Raw genomic sequence first — 15,367 nt, 5'->3', positions numbered from 1 at the left:
GTATTTATTTAATCTCACTCTAAGCAAACAGAGAGAAAAAGATACTAATAAACTAAGTGGTTTTCATCCCCACAGCCTTTGAAGTGATTTATTTTTCTTTTCAAACGTGTCCTTTTCAAATAATTCATCCCACAGGAATCGTGCAGTGCCATGCTTGTGTTACGTCTGCAGAATGAAGGTCCTGGTCACGCTCTGATCAGCTGTATTTCATCATGTTGCTCCAGCAGACACTTATCTAACACAAGCTGATTTCCAGCACGAAGACGGACACCGGGAAGGATTCCTGGCATCAGGCTTGCCGATGTTAGCCTGGACCTCATTTTGGGGGCTTTTATGCCGGCAGGATGCTTCATAGCCTGCTCTGCTCTGAGGCCTGTTGCACACAAGCAGTGAATCATCTGAGAGGGAACACACCAGTTAATCAGTGCCTTTGTTTCAGGCTGAGGGAGCACAATGAATCTCACTAAACGCCACCAATCTGACAAGAAGTGTGTAAGGACAACCAACACTGTCATGTCGCGCAGACGGACGGCCTCAGTAGCCGCCTGCGCTTAATCAGAAAGGCTGCTGCTGCTTCTTCCAAATGCTGAGCCTCTTGATGTCATTGGAAAACTGAACTAAACGAGATATAAAGCTGTGGAGGAATTTTACAGAACGAAACCGATCGGCTTCTGGGACTGTGTGGTTCAACCTGAGGTTCAGATACAGCTGGTCATTATGTTGACTTTATGATAAAATGATTCAAACTTGTATTTGACAAACTTGTGTTTATTAAAGATGTGAACAGAAAAAAAATCTTGTGAGGTTCCTCAAGGCTCTATTCTCGAGCTGCTTCGATTTAATTTGTACGACTTAATTTAGAAAAGAGAGAAGTTATTATTTTTAGTTATTAGTTGCTGTATTACCAATAACTAGGTTTTTTTGATCTGTCTGTTTACATTATTTGATCATTTTTTTGTTATCCTCTACTTATTTTACTATGTTTTGTTCTTTGTTCTGGCATATACTTTTATTTGTCTTTTTATTATTTCTCTCCCTATCTCTTAGACTAAATATCAGTGACACTAAGTTAATCAAGCAATATTAGAGAATAGGAAAATAATAATTCAAATGAGAAAATAACTGCAAGATAAAAAAAAATTTATATCCTGATTTTATTGTTTTTGCTGTGACACTAATTAATTATGTTTTGTCTTTGTTTTGAATGTATCCATTTTAATCAATAAATCAATCAAATTTTATTTCTATAGCACATTTCAGCAGCAAGGCATTTCAAAGTGCTTTACATAATTAAAATAAAAACAGAATAAACAGTTAGAAAGACAAAGAGAATTTTTAAAAAGAAAAAGATTAAATATCAAAAAGATTGTGAAAGAGAAATAAAAAGAAATTAATAAATAGATAATTAAAAACATCGAAGACATCAAAACCTGCACTCTTACCCTAATTTAGCCATAAGCAACTCTAAACAGGTGGGTTTTAAGTTTTAGATTTAAAGGCACCCAGTGTTTCAGCTGCTTTACAGTTTTCTGGAAGTTTGTTCCAAATCTGTGGTGCATAGAAACTGAATGCTGCTTCTCCTCGTTTGGTTCTGGTTCTGGGGATGCAGAGTAGACCAGAACCAGAAGATCTGAGGGGTCTAGACCGTTGGTACAGCAATAACAGATCTTTAAGGTATTGTGGTGCTAAACCGTTCACTGATTTATAAACTAATAACAGTATTTTAAAGTGTATTCTTTGAGCTACAGGGAGCCAGTGTAGGGACTTTAAAACTGGTGTTATGTGCTCTATCTTCCTGGTTTTAGTGAGAACCCGCTTTCTGGATCAGCTGCAGCTGTTTGATTGATTTATTAGTCAGACCTGTGAAGACGCTGTTGCAATAATCAATGCGGCTAAAGATAAACGCATGGATGAGTTTCTCTAGATCTTGCTGAGACATAAGTCCTCTAATCCTGGAGATGTTCTTCAGGTGATAGAAGGTCGACTTTGTGACTGTCTTAATGTGGCTCTGAAGGTTCAGGTCAGAGTTCATCACTACTCCCAGGTTTCGTGCCTGATCGCTGGTTTTTAGTTGTAATAACTGAAGCTGTGCATTGATTCGGGTTCGCTCCTCTTTAGGTCCAAAGATTATAACTTCAGTTTTGTTTCTGTTCAGCTGGAGAAAGTTTTGTCTCATCCACACATTGATCTGTTCTAAGCATCTATTCAGTGATTGGATGGGTTCAGAGTCACCTGGTGACATCGTGATGTAGAGCTGTGTATCATCCGCATAATTGTGGTAGCTGATCTTATTTCCTGTTATAACCTGATCCAGTGGGAGCATATAAATATTGAAGAGAAGGGGTCCTAGGATTGAACCTTGGGGTACCCCACACGTGACCTTTGACCTCCCTGATGAGAAGTTTCCGATTGAAACAAAGAAATCCCTGTTCTTTATGTAAGATTCAAACCAGTGGAGCACTGGATCGGAGACTCCGACCCAAGTCTCCAGTCGATTCAGTAAAATGTCGTGGTCAACAGTGTCGAAAGCTGCACTGAGGTCCAACAGAACCAGCACTGTGGTTCTCTCACAGTCTGTATTTATATGGATGTCATTGAACACTTTTACAAGGGCTGTCTCCATGCTGTGGTGAGAGCAAAAACCAGACTGGAAGGAGTCAAAGCGATTCATTATTGTTAGGAAGTTATTTGTTTAAAAACTGCTTTTTCAATCATTTTGCTGCTGAATGGGAGGTTGGAGATCGACCTGTAATTCTGCAGTAGTGATTTGTCCAGGTTGTTCTTTTTTATCAGTGGTTTGATAACTGCTGTTTTTAAAGTCTGGGAGAAAACACCTGAAGACGGTAATGAGTTACTATTTGGATCCGATCAGTAGCAACAACAGGCAGGACTTTCTTAAAGAAATGTGTGGGTAGGACATCCAGACAGCAGGAACTGGAGCTGCACTGACTTATAATTTCCTCTAGGGTTTTATAATTAAGTAGTTGAATTTGGGTAATTTTTCCTGCATTTGTTTTGTTTGGGCATAGCATTGGTACTGGCTTTGGAGTAGATGTGCAGATTAATCCTCTGATTTTTTGAATTTTCTCTGAAAAGAAACTGGAAAACTTGTTGCAGGCAGCATTAGATTGAAGTTCAGGTGGTAACATCATGGGAGGATTTATGAGCCTGTCAACAGTAGCAAATAAAGCTTGAGCATTGTTTATTTATTTTATTTTTGTTGCTGTTATTTGTTCTATTAATGTTGTATATCAATACTCCTTTTTGCTTTTTTGTTAGTCTGTAAGGTCTATTGATCATACGGATCTTTTAATTGTGTCTCCAGTCGTTGAATTTCTGTTTTTAGCCTTTGTTGCACCTGATTTTATAAAGTTGGATTGATTGGACTATTTTTCATTGATTATTTGCTTGATCAGGATCAAAATTGATTATCAGGTGCAAACCATCTCAAACTCCTGGGTTCATGGGGACATGCAGCTTGTAACAGTCGTAATTGTGTAGTATCTCTTTAAGACATTCTAGTATCTCAGATGACGTCATGTATGCGTCGCTGTTTCTTTTTAGAGAACGTCTGAGAAACCTGCTACAGTTGGATACTGTAACAGTCGTTACAAATTGTTACAATACCTGGACTGAGATGGACATATAACTCTCTTATGTTAGTGACGTTATGGGTTGCTTTGAACTCTGCTTATTTCATGTGTGAATGTATAGCAGCCGTTCAACCGGGCTTGTAAGGTTGGTGAAGAGCGTCTTATTAAAGGATAACACTGTGGAATTCTCAGTACCAGTGAAGTTGTGAGTTTCTAACCGTCCAATCGAGTCCACCGCCTCCTCTCCTCCCTTAAACACAACCTGAAGCGTTACAAATGGCGCCCGAACAATTTCTCTTGGACCTCAGAATGCAGTATCTTCTACCAGCTAATATTTGAAACGTGGAAGAAGTACTTTACAGTATAGTGGACGTCCGAACGAACCGAGCTAGGCCAGGCGCGGACTTCGGAGCTTTTCAACGGCAATGAGCGGAATCTTCAACGCCGTTTTTGGAATATAACACGGTCCCAGGTTTAAACCCTTTACCGTGACGACTTGGAACAACTGCACCGCCTAGACGTGAGATGGATTTTGCTTTATAATTTCTGAATGTGCCTGTGGGCACGGCGAAGCGAAGCGGAAAACCCCTCATCGGCTAAGCGCGCGGCAGACCTTTTTTTTTCTTCTTCTGAACACTCCCTTCGGAAATTTCTTACTGGAGTCAACTCTGTACCGGATCAGGGCTGCGAGCCTTTAAGTCCATCAGAGAAAATACGAACTGAAGCCGTGAGTACTTGGAAAAATAAATAAATAAATAAATAAAAGGAAAAGACAGAACTGAATTCATCCTAGCACAACTTGCATTGCACGGACTCGGGTTCACTTAAGTGTACATGATGGCTACTCGTCCTGACTTGGCTGACCTGTGTGATGATTTGGACTTTAGGTTGCTCCCAAACCAAAATACCGTCAGGCGCAAAACCCCTGACCTAGAACTCAAAGTACAAAGTCTAAAAGAAGAGGTGGACATGCTTCAACAATGTTTACATGATTCATTGGATCTCCAGAAAAATATTTTAGAACGTTGGACTCAAACTAAAACTGTTCCTAAAGTCCCAGCTACTCAGATTACTCAGCCTTTTCCTCAAGCATCATCTACTCCATATGTGCCTAGTCTACATGCCAGGAGAAAAGAGCAATGCGACTCAGCACCCGACCCCACTCAGACAACAAGGGCTTCGTCTCAGACCCATTCGGATTCGCTGGAGTTAATTAATACTACCAGAGTGCTCGCTGCTGCGTTGCACCAAACAAAATTGGAGCCCCCTGTGTTCACTAATGATGGTGGTCTTCACCCAGAGGAATGGCTGCAGTCTGTCAATGCTTACAAGACTTCTTTAGACTTAACAGACACACAGATTCTCAGAGAACTACCACATTTTCTAGCTAAGGCACCAAGGAAGTGGTTTAATGTTCTCAGCTCTCATGTCTGTACGTGGGCTGAATTTTGTGGACTTTTCAGAACTGTGTTCTTACCTGCTGACAACCAGGAAAATATTATGAGGGGTATCCTAGACAGTTTCCAGCACCCCGAAGAACCTCTCCCTACATTTGTGGCCCATATGGTCAGTGAGTTCAAAAGACTGAGGAACCCTCCGCCTGAGCAGGAGCAGATTGACCTTATCTGTAAACATGCAGTAGAGAAGTACAGAGTGGCACTATATGGAACACCTGTCAGGTCAGTAATGGACTTGGTGCTGCGTGCCCATGAGCTCCATTCTGTTCTCGGCACCAGCCTGTCACAACCATCAAGGGTCCAGATGAAAAATAAAAATGATGGTGGTCTCTACTGTTTTAGATGTTCCATGCCTGGTGTTACATCTCGCACATGCCCAAACTGTTCCACTGAGTATCAGGGAACTCGACAGTCTGCAAGACCTGCTAGAGAGCATCCCCAAACTGCACCTGCAGAACCAGAAAGTGCTAACATGATGAGAGAAACACAACCAGTGAGTAGAAAGCAGGAAAACTTCAGAGGGGGGAGAGTTTTTCACAGGGCCAACCCTCCTCCCAGTCAGTAACTCCGCCCTCATTGCCTGTGTCAGTTCCAAGTTCACCACCTATGCTCAATCACGTTGAAGATGGAGCTTCACAATCATCTTGGAATACCCCTTTCAGAGTTAGAGTGAACTTTAAAGGAACAGCTCTGGAGGCCACACTTGACACAGGTGCGTCGCTTTCAGCAGTAAACGCAGACCTGATACCCGAAAAGACCCAAAATATGTCGTTAAAGAATCAGTGGCATTCCCCACCCATAAGACTGGCCAACGGCACAGACTGCAATCCGTTAGGTGTAACCTGGTTGACCATTGGATTTATGGGCAAGTCAGTCTATCAACGATTTGTGATAGTGCAGGACCTCTCATCCCCCTTAGTTCTTGGAATGGACTTTATGACTCGCACTTCACTAACAATTCATGTCCCAACCAGAACAGTAATTGTGGATGACAATTCCCCATTTCTGGATGAACCCTGTGAAAATGACTTTGTGGAGGCTGATCTTGAGTGTGGAACGATGACTCTACAGAACACTCCACAGCTCTCACTTAAGGAAAAAGTTGAAGAAGCTAACTTGAATCCTGAGGAAAAAAATTGACTGTTAAAGTTGATAGATAACTACAGTGATCTGTTTGATGGTCATCTAGGTCGCACTTCTCTGACAGAACATGTCATTGTCACTGGGGATGCAAAGCCAGTTAACTTACCGCCCTACCGCACCTCCCCAGCTAAAAAGCAAATCATTGAAGAGCAAGTACAAAAGATGTTAAAGGATGACATCATTGAACCTGCGTCTGGACCATGGGCGGCTCCTGTGGTCATAGTGACCAAACCACCCCGTGAACCACGGTTTTGTGTTGACTTCCGGGGTTTGAATCAGCTGACTGTGAAAGACTCTTACCCACTACCACGAGTGGATGAGTCATTGGACTTTTTATCAAGAGGAAAGTTCCTGACAACATTAGATCTTGCTCGAGGTTACTGGCAGGTCCCCATTGGCGAACAGGCTAAACCTAAGACTGCTTTCATCACGCATTGTGGCCTGTTTCACTTCAAGGTCCTTCCTTTTGGTCTATGTAATGCTCCTGCGACCTTTCAGCGACTTATGAACAATGTTCTAGCTGGCCTGATTTATAAGTCGTGTGCAGTGTATCTGGATGATATTGTTGTCGCATCACCAACTTTTGAGCAGCATCTACTTGACCTAGAGGAGGTCCTTGACAGGCTTAAATCTGCTGGCCTCTCATTGAAACTGAGCAAATGTCAATTCTGCCTTTCGGAACTCACCTTCCTCGGCTACCGTGTCACACCATCTGGCATTCATCCTGACCCTGACAAGGTGAGAGCTGTGACTGAGTTTAAAGTGCCAACCACGACAAAGCAGGTGCGACAGTTTCTTGGCTTAACAGGCTACTACCGCCGCTTTGTACAAGATTATGCAAGTCATGCAGAGCCACTCTTCACTCTCACTAAAAAGGACGTGCCGTTCAACTGGACTGACGAGTGCCAAGCAGCTGTCGACTTTCTAAAACATTCCATAACTTCGGCACCAGTGCTAAAATTCCCAGATTTTACGTGTCCGTTCTTCATCCACACTGATGCATGTGATGCTGGACTTGGAGCAGCATTAATGCAGAGGGATGAGAACGGCAAAGATGTAGCTGTGGCTTTTGCTAGCCGTTCACTGCATAAGTCAGAAAAACCCTATTCAACTCCAGAAAAAGAATGTCTGGCTGTTATCTGGGCATTGGAACATTTCCGTCCTTATGTCGAAGGTTTACATGTGACTATTTACACCGACCACAGCAGCCTCAAGTGGTTGATGTCTCGACCAAATCCCTCTGGTAGGCTTGCCAGGTGGTCTCTTCGCCTTCAGGACTTTGACTTCAGCATCATCCACAAACCGGGAGAACGTAATAAGGTGCCTGATGCCCTTTCACGTAATCCCCTCCCAGATGTGGACACACCCATGGATCTTCTTCCTCCCTATGCCGTGATTGGAAGCATGGATCTTCGTGCTCTACCCTCTGTAATTGTGTCGGACCGTCCTCATGTTCGTCAGTTGCAACTGGAGGACCCAGTCACAGCCAACTTACTCTGCCAACTTGAAAATGACCAACAGAGTGAGGAGGATAACCAAGATCTGCAAAAGTTCATTGTACAAGATGGACTCTTATATTTCATTGATCCGAAAACAAAGTGCGGTCTTCACCCACTCAAGCAGATTAAACTTTTTGCTCCAACTGCACTCCGTAGTTATCTGCTCAAGTATTATCATGACCATCCTACAGCTGGACATCTGGGTGTTGCAAAAACTCTGGCACGCTTGCGTCTCAGGTTCTTCTGGCCAAACATGAACTCTGATGTAAAGAAATATGTGGTGTCATGTCGTTCGTGCCAAGTCACTAAACCGACTCAAAGAAAACCAGCAGGCCTCATGGTCCCAATCCAACCACAGAGACCATGGGAGTACACGGGTGTGGACTACATCGGCCCACTCCCCCGCACACAAATGGGAAATGCATATATCCTTGTTTTTGTGGACTATTTCTCCAAATGGATTGAAGTGAGTGCTGTCAGGGAAGCAACTGCTCGAGTTGCTGCTAATAAGTTCATCAACGACATATTTGCCCGACATGGTTCCCCAAAATACCTTATTTCAGACAGAGGAACACCTTTCATCAGCGACCTGTTTGAACATGTTGTGTCAACACTTGGAACTGAGCACAGAATGACAACTGCCTACCATCCTCAAACTAATGCAACTGAACGTGTAAATCGCACGTTGAAAACAGCCATTCGAGCATATATTGAGGACAAACACACTTCTTGGGACAAATATCTTCCCCAGATTTGTTTCGCGCTGCGTACGGCACCTCATGAAAGTACAAACCTGAGTCCCGCAATGATGCTCTATGGACGAGAGTTAGACACTCCCTTGGACCTCATCACTCAGCCGTCGTGGGAAGGAATGGACGACCTTGAGACTTCTTACCCAGATCACCTGAGAGCCTCGATTCAAGATGCTCATGATCATGCTCGTACAGTTCTCACAGAAAGTCATAGAAGGCGAAAGCATTACTATGATCTAAGACGACGCCCAATCTCTTTTAAAGTCGGAGATCTGGTCAGAGCAAAATCACACCCAAAGTCGGATGCATCATCTAACTTTTCAGCAAAACTGGCGCCTCTCTACATGGGTCCCTACCGTGTCTACAAAAAGATGTCTGACGTGAACTATTGTCTAACCAAGGTGGACACTGGAGAGAAAGCTGGAGTTTTTCATGTTGCAAACCTTCAACCATTCTACACCTGGGCTACAGCTTCATCTAACAAACACTCAAAGCAAACCACTTCTGCAGATTTGGTTTCCATTTCACCAGACAACAGTTTTTCCCCGGCTCTTTTGGACCCAGAGCCTGACTATGATGTCGACGCTGATATCGTCTCTGATGACGTCTGTGATGACGTCCCAGTCAAAACTGATGGGGAATATGCGGATCCTGTTCCAGCCTTTTTGGACCACGACCCTGTCCAAGACACTGACACTGCTTTGGAGACGGCTCTTAACAGTTTGCCCCCTGCGGACAATGGGTGTGCTGCTGGTGTCTCTTATAATTTTAGACCGAGACGTGTTCCGAGGGTCACCACTGACTGGTCAGTCAATAGATGGACCAACCCTTTTCATACCTCCAGGTTTAACCTGAAGTGACCTTGTTTGAACTTTGTTTTGCTAGTTTCAGTAGTGTTCTGTGACTGTCACTTACGTTTTGTTCGGGTCATGTTCAAACGTTTAACACATGTTATGCTAAGGGTTCTAGCATTTTTAAAAGACAAAAAAAAAAGGAATTCCACTTTTGTAATCGTCCTGCCTGCCTTATTTTTTTGTTTTTACAGTACTCGTCAAAGTAGATATTGCCGTTGTTGAAAACTGTCATGTATGTCGGATTTTCAATATTATGCTGTATATTCCCGGTTTACTTTTAACAACTTATCCATGTATGGAGGTTTGCTAAGTATTGACTGTGCCTTTGCTGTGTTCGGCTGAGGGCAGCCTATTCTGACCTGGGGGGAATATGTAACAGTCGTAATTGTGTAGTATCTCTTTAAGACATTCTAGTATCTCAGATGACGTCATGTATGCGTCGCTGTTTCTTTTTAGAGAACGTCTGAGAAACCTGCTACAGTTGGATACTGTAACAGTCGTTACAAATTGTTACAATACCTGGACTGAGATGGACATATAACTCTCTTATGTTAGTGACGTTATGGGTTGCTTTGAACTCTGCTTATTTCATGTGTGAATGTATAGCAGCCGTTCAACCGGGCTTGTAAGGTTGGTGAAGAGCGTCTTATTAAAGGATAACACTGTGGAATTCTCAGTACCAGTGAAGTTGTGAGTTTCTAACCGTCCAATCGAGTCCACCGCCTCCTCTCCTCCCTTAAACACAACCTGAAGCGTTACAAGCTCTAGAACCAACTTCCTGAAAACCTGAGAGAGATTGTTGCCTCCTTTAAATCTGGGCATAAAACAATATTGTTTCCTTCAGTTTTCTGATAAAGGCTTTTGTATATTAGTCGTGTAATGCATGCTTTTATGTATGTCGTTTCCCTAATTTTTCTCTTTTTTTCTGCAACAGAATTTGAATTGCTTGATATCTGAATAGTTCTACACAGCTAAAGCGGCTGTGACGTTATGATTATATTTATGAAATATTTCTTTTTGAGAACCAACAGTGGCAAATATTGTCACTTTTCCTTTCAGTGGTTGTCGCAGGCTTGCTGTCAGGTTTTACTGACGCAGCAGCCGCAGCCTCTTAAATAAATAAATACAGGTGCATTTTCTTCCCAAACTGTAAATCCCACGTTTGAAAAGAGCCCACAAGTGCCCAGTTGGATTTAGGTTGGGTGGATAAAAGAGCAAAGTCATTGTTTGGTCAGCTTTGAGGTCTTTGGCAGCTCAGCAAGCAGAAGAGCATGTCATTGCATGTGAGGGAACAGCATTAAATTGTTAGATTGAATCCTCATAAATGCAGTTTGACTTGGTGTGAGTTGTCACAATATTTAAAAAAAACAACGCTTAGTTTGAACCAAAAAACTACATAATATAATTTTATATTAAAATATAAATCTTATTTTTGTCAAATAATGAAATATTAGATACATATTGACTCAATATAAGGTGCAGATTCAGTTCAAATGGAGCATAAAAGGTATGAAGAACTTTAAAAAATCTGATTATTATTTATTAATAGCGCTAAATTGGTTCATATTGCAAAATAAAACAGGATCAATACAGTTTTTTTTCTAGAAGAAAAGTTGTGTTTTTGAACTTCTTTTCATCACCAGCCTCTTTGCTCCTGCAGAAAGTTCAATTCCTGCTTGGTTTGAGTTTCATGAACCCAGCGGCTTTGAGATTTCTCTTCTTCTGTAAGCAGCTTCGTCGTTCCTAAGCATCAAACCCAACTCTGCAGTGTCACAGGTGAACCTGGAGTAGCAGACTGGGACTGTGAAATAAACTCCTTTGTATACAATGAGCGCGGTAATGGACTCACAGTTTACACATCCCTCTGGGGTCCAAGCAGAGGGATGTTTGTCCGCTGTTGCTGACTTCAACTTCAGATACCCTCTACAAATAAAAAAGAAATCAGGTTAACACAAACAACAACAACATTACTCAACATCCAGGTGAAAACGCTTCTCACCCAATTCAGATGGAAGAAACCTCAAAGCTCTTCTGAATATTACAAACTCTCTCTTTCTGTTCTGCAGAACTGCTAAAACCTTTTCATGGCCTATTTAAATCTTTCAGATCATCAAAGGAGAGGTTATATAAGTCAATAACACATTGAGTAAAGGTTGATTTTGTTTATTAAAGGGAGGAGTTGGGTATTACATTCACTCAATTATATTTACTCCAGTATTTTTACTACACTGTACTTTTTATTTGTACTTGAGTAATTTTATTTTGAAGTATTTCTACTCTTATACGAGTAAAACTTCTGGATTCTCCACTGAATGAAGAACAAACATGTTTTAACCAAAAATTTACTGGACACAGACACACAGCTGCAGTTTTGTTAACGTTTCAAAAGTTAAAGAAACTGATTTGGAGAAAAAGTATTTTGTCTGATTTTAATATTTTTTGTTGTTTGTATGAATTATTGTCATTTTCGTCTTTAAAATACCAAAACTTCCATTTAGCTTTATATTTTGGTCCGTCTGATGATGCAATTTTTAAATATTCAATGATTGATAATTAGACTTTTTCCCAAATGTTATTCCATAGTCAAAAATATTTGATTCTTTCATGTGTATTTGAAAAATCTTTGGATTTCCCATGGCAGCCATTTGGGGTGCCTAATTGTTGTGATGATGTGCTGAAAGCGGCGCGTTGGAAAGAGTAGAAGCTTCTTAAAGAGACAGAGGCCCAATTTCAAGGCATCATATTTCAATGTCATGTTTGATATATAGCATTTTTATAACTGAAGGTGACATAGTTGGCTATAAGTGGCACTTTAAAATTGTTTTTCTTTTGTTTTAGTAGCATAACTCCAATGTTAAAAAGCAAATAATACTAAAAAAGAAGCTTTTTTTTCAATCTAAGCTTTATGTTTCAATAGTCCGAGAAATTTAGAAAAATAATCTGAACTTTGTCTTGATGTGACTCAAAGGCTAAATCAGTTCTGCTGTTCATAATTAAAGGAATAAAACAGTAAAAAATAAATATTACGTTAGCATTTTTACCATCAGAGTAATAATTTAATTGATTAATTGTGAAAAACAAGGTTGTGGTGTAAATATACTGTCTTTATCTCTACACTATGCACAGCTTTTATACACATCTAACATAATTGTGTAGGTAGTTATACTTATTAGTGCAAATTTCTCATGTAAGAAAATAACCACAGTCACAGTTTGGTCCTTTAAACCTCATTTCACATCTTGGTATAATTTTTATGACTTGTTTTTTGGGCTAACTCATAATCTTTGATCCTTCATTAACAACTTCCAGACCTTTCTCTTTCTACTCTGACATTTTCTGAGCTGACATTCACTTTTTCTGCCTCCTGCTTTTAGCAAAGTTGCGCAGCCTTCTCCATCAAATACGTACAGTAGCATTCATCAACAGAGGTCTAATTAAAAAGCTTTCAAGCCTGTTTTTCGAATCCACTAATCACCGAGACAGTCCCGTAATCGTTAATAGCCTGTGTGAACAGAGACGGCCCAACAGCAAATAAATCTCTGACAATTGAAGTCGAGGTTCTCCACTTAATGGTAATTAGACTCCTTTAAAACGGAGTATATTGGGTGCTCTCAAGTAATATCTAGATGGGAAACGGCAGCTAATGAAGGATTGAATGGCAGCAAAGCAACATGTTTGAAGTTTGATAAAGATCAGGACAAAATGGTGCAGCGGAAACATTATTATAAAGCTGGAAGCACAAAACAAGATGGCAAAAAGGAGAAGAGGGAACAGGAGAAACTACATATATTTGTATTTAAGTTAAAGCTTTAATAATGAGGACTGGATTAACAAACGGTGGATTTTCTGCTGTAAAAAACTGAAAAGATGGAAAAAGTTTCATTTGAAATCTTTACATCTAAAACAAGCGAACAAAATAAATAAAATATTAAATAAATAATGGTTTCAAAGCTCCCAAAAAAATTTTTGAGAGTAATTTAGGTAGATAATACAACAATAAGCGGATGGTGTGTTTTCATATACCTCAGAGCCTGTGGGATGACTTCACAGTTCAGGAGGGAGAAGACAGAGATGACTTAACCATTTTTTATGCTTGATTACATGTTTCTGTCTTGACCTTTTGTGATCTTTGTAAGTAGAGTCATTTCTTACCTCTGCACTTCAGGAAATGACATAAAGGTGTGACTCTGGCATTTAAGTCAACGCTGGTAGGTGTTGAAATGTGATACTTTGTGAAATGAAAACCGTCTTGGGTGAAGACGATGTTTCAACACAGCTTTTAAGATGAAATAGCTGCTTTGTAAGGAACCAAAGCTGCTTTATATACATTATAGAATAAACTCTAATTAGCCTTTAGAGTTTCAGTTCTAAATTAAACTGTATATAATGCTGAATAAATTTGTCTAAGTGAGGAAATCCATTGAGCAGATTCAGTAAAAAAAATACTGAGGTCCAGATTGGTTTTCTTGGCTCGTTTATGGAAAAACTGACTCTGGCTTCTGCCCGTATTAGCTCCACAGTTTCTCTGATAAGTAAATCTGGGCAGAACATCAATGTTTGGTTCTTCACTTTGGATTTGAAGAACTCAGCAAATTTTAGGGAAAAGAGCCATCAAAGGGTGCTGATCAACCAATCAGAAGAAGGCATGGATAACACTACAGATGCATTACACAACATACAATAATGCCATTGTTTTTCCCAAGCACATAGAGACCAAAAACGTCAACGCTATCATGCAGCTTCCTGCCTGAAGCTGCATTATTCTTTGGCTTTTAACTCCAGTGAGATTTAGTTTGACCTAGTTTTGTTTATTTGGTTTTGTATTGTTTACTATTTTAAGAAAAGCTAATACTTTACTGAGCACTTGTGGAGTACAGAAGGGGGATTTTGTTTGTCCCAGCACAGCATAGCACACAATAAATAAAATTAAAATAAGTAAGTGAATAAAAAATAAAGTAATAATAAAAATGTACAAGAATAAATACATTTTACAAATTTGCATTATGTTTGTATATTTGGAACTTGAAGTTTTGTCCAGCACTTTGTTTCAGCTGTGGATGTTTTAAATACTTTATAAACAAATGTTCAAAGCCCAACACATTAACTAATGCTTTTTAATAATAAACTAATGATTATTAGTTCATTAATAATAACTTAATTGCAGACACTGTCAGTCATTCAGGAAAACTTCTTTTCTGAGTACATTTGTGTAAAAGATCATAAAAGCAGATTCAGACCTGTGTGGGATAATAAGGTGAAGATTTGTTTAAGGTGATGTGAGGAAACCTGTTAAATGAGGTTAAAGGTCACATCTGTACATTCTGTGAACTATCCAGAAGTAATTTTCTTCATAGTTCAATACAATTCCCATTTCTGAAAACATTAACTCCTCAATGCACGTTGCCCTTACTGCAAATTCAAGTTGAAATGTTGAAATAATTAAACGCCACTGTAGACACAATAAATACATGAGAGGAAGCATTCTCTCTGCCTCATGGAATCCATGAATAAATTATTAACTCAGCGGCAAATCCTGACTCCCCGGTGGGTTCCAGTCCATCAGTTTTGTTAAATGACTGCAGCTTCTCCACTTCGAACATCTCACAGAGATTCCTCTCTGCTGTATGTTCTGTTTGATCAAGATTAAGTTCTCCCACTCGCTGCTCTTTAAAGCACCTGAGGGAGTGACCATGTGCAAAGCATCTGTCAGTTTTTCTACATTAGCAGCTAATTGGTTTGGTTAATCAGCCTTGAAATGGGGCTTTTGAATCAATAAGGCCAGAGTTCACACCCGAGCTCCTCGAAGACCAGCCGGATGAGAACGCCACCCAAAATAAAACACTCTCGCCCTTCTGTGTTCAGTTTATGAGCATGTTTGTCTTTCCTCTCTGGAAGATTTTTCTGCTCTGCAGCTGCAGACACTCCACAGCAAGAAGAGGGACTGACGCTCACAGCATCCTGTTGACCCCTCGCATATCATAACCGCCTAACGTGCGCCTCCTTTATGTTTGTCCTTATCACAGTCATGTAATCACAACCAATCCAGTCCTATCACCTCCCATCTTCCTC

Source organism: Poecilia reticulata, chromosome 5, assembly GCF_904066995.2.
Source record: "Poecilia reticulata chromosome 5, P_reticulata-male-v2, whole genome shotgun sequence".
NCBI classification, from domain to species: Eukaryota; Metazoa; Chordata; class Actinopteri; order Cyprinodontiformes; family Poeciliidae; genus Poecilia; species Poecilia reticulata.
This window is presented reverse-complemented; position numbering follows the sequence as displayed.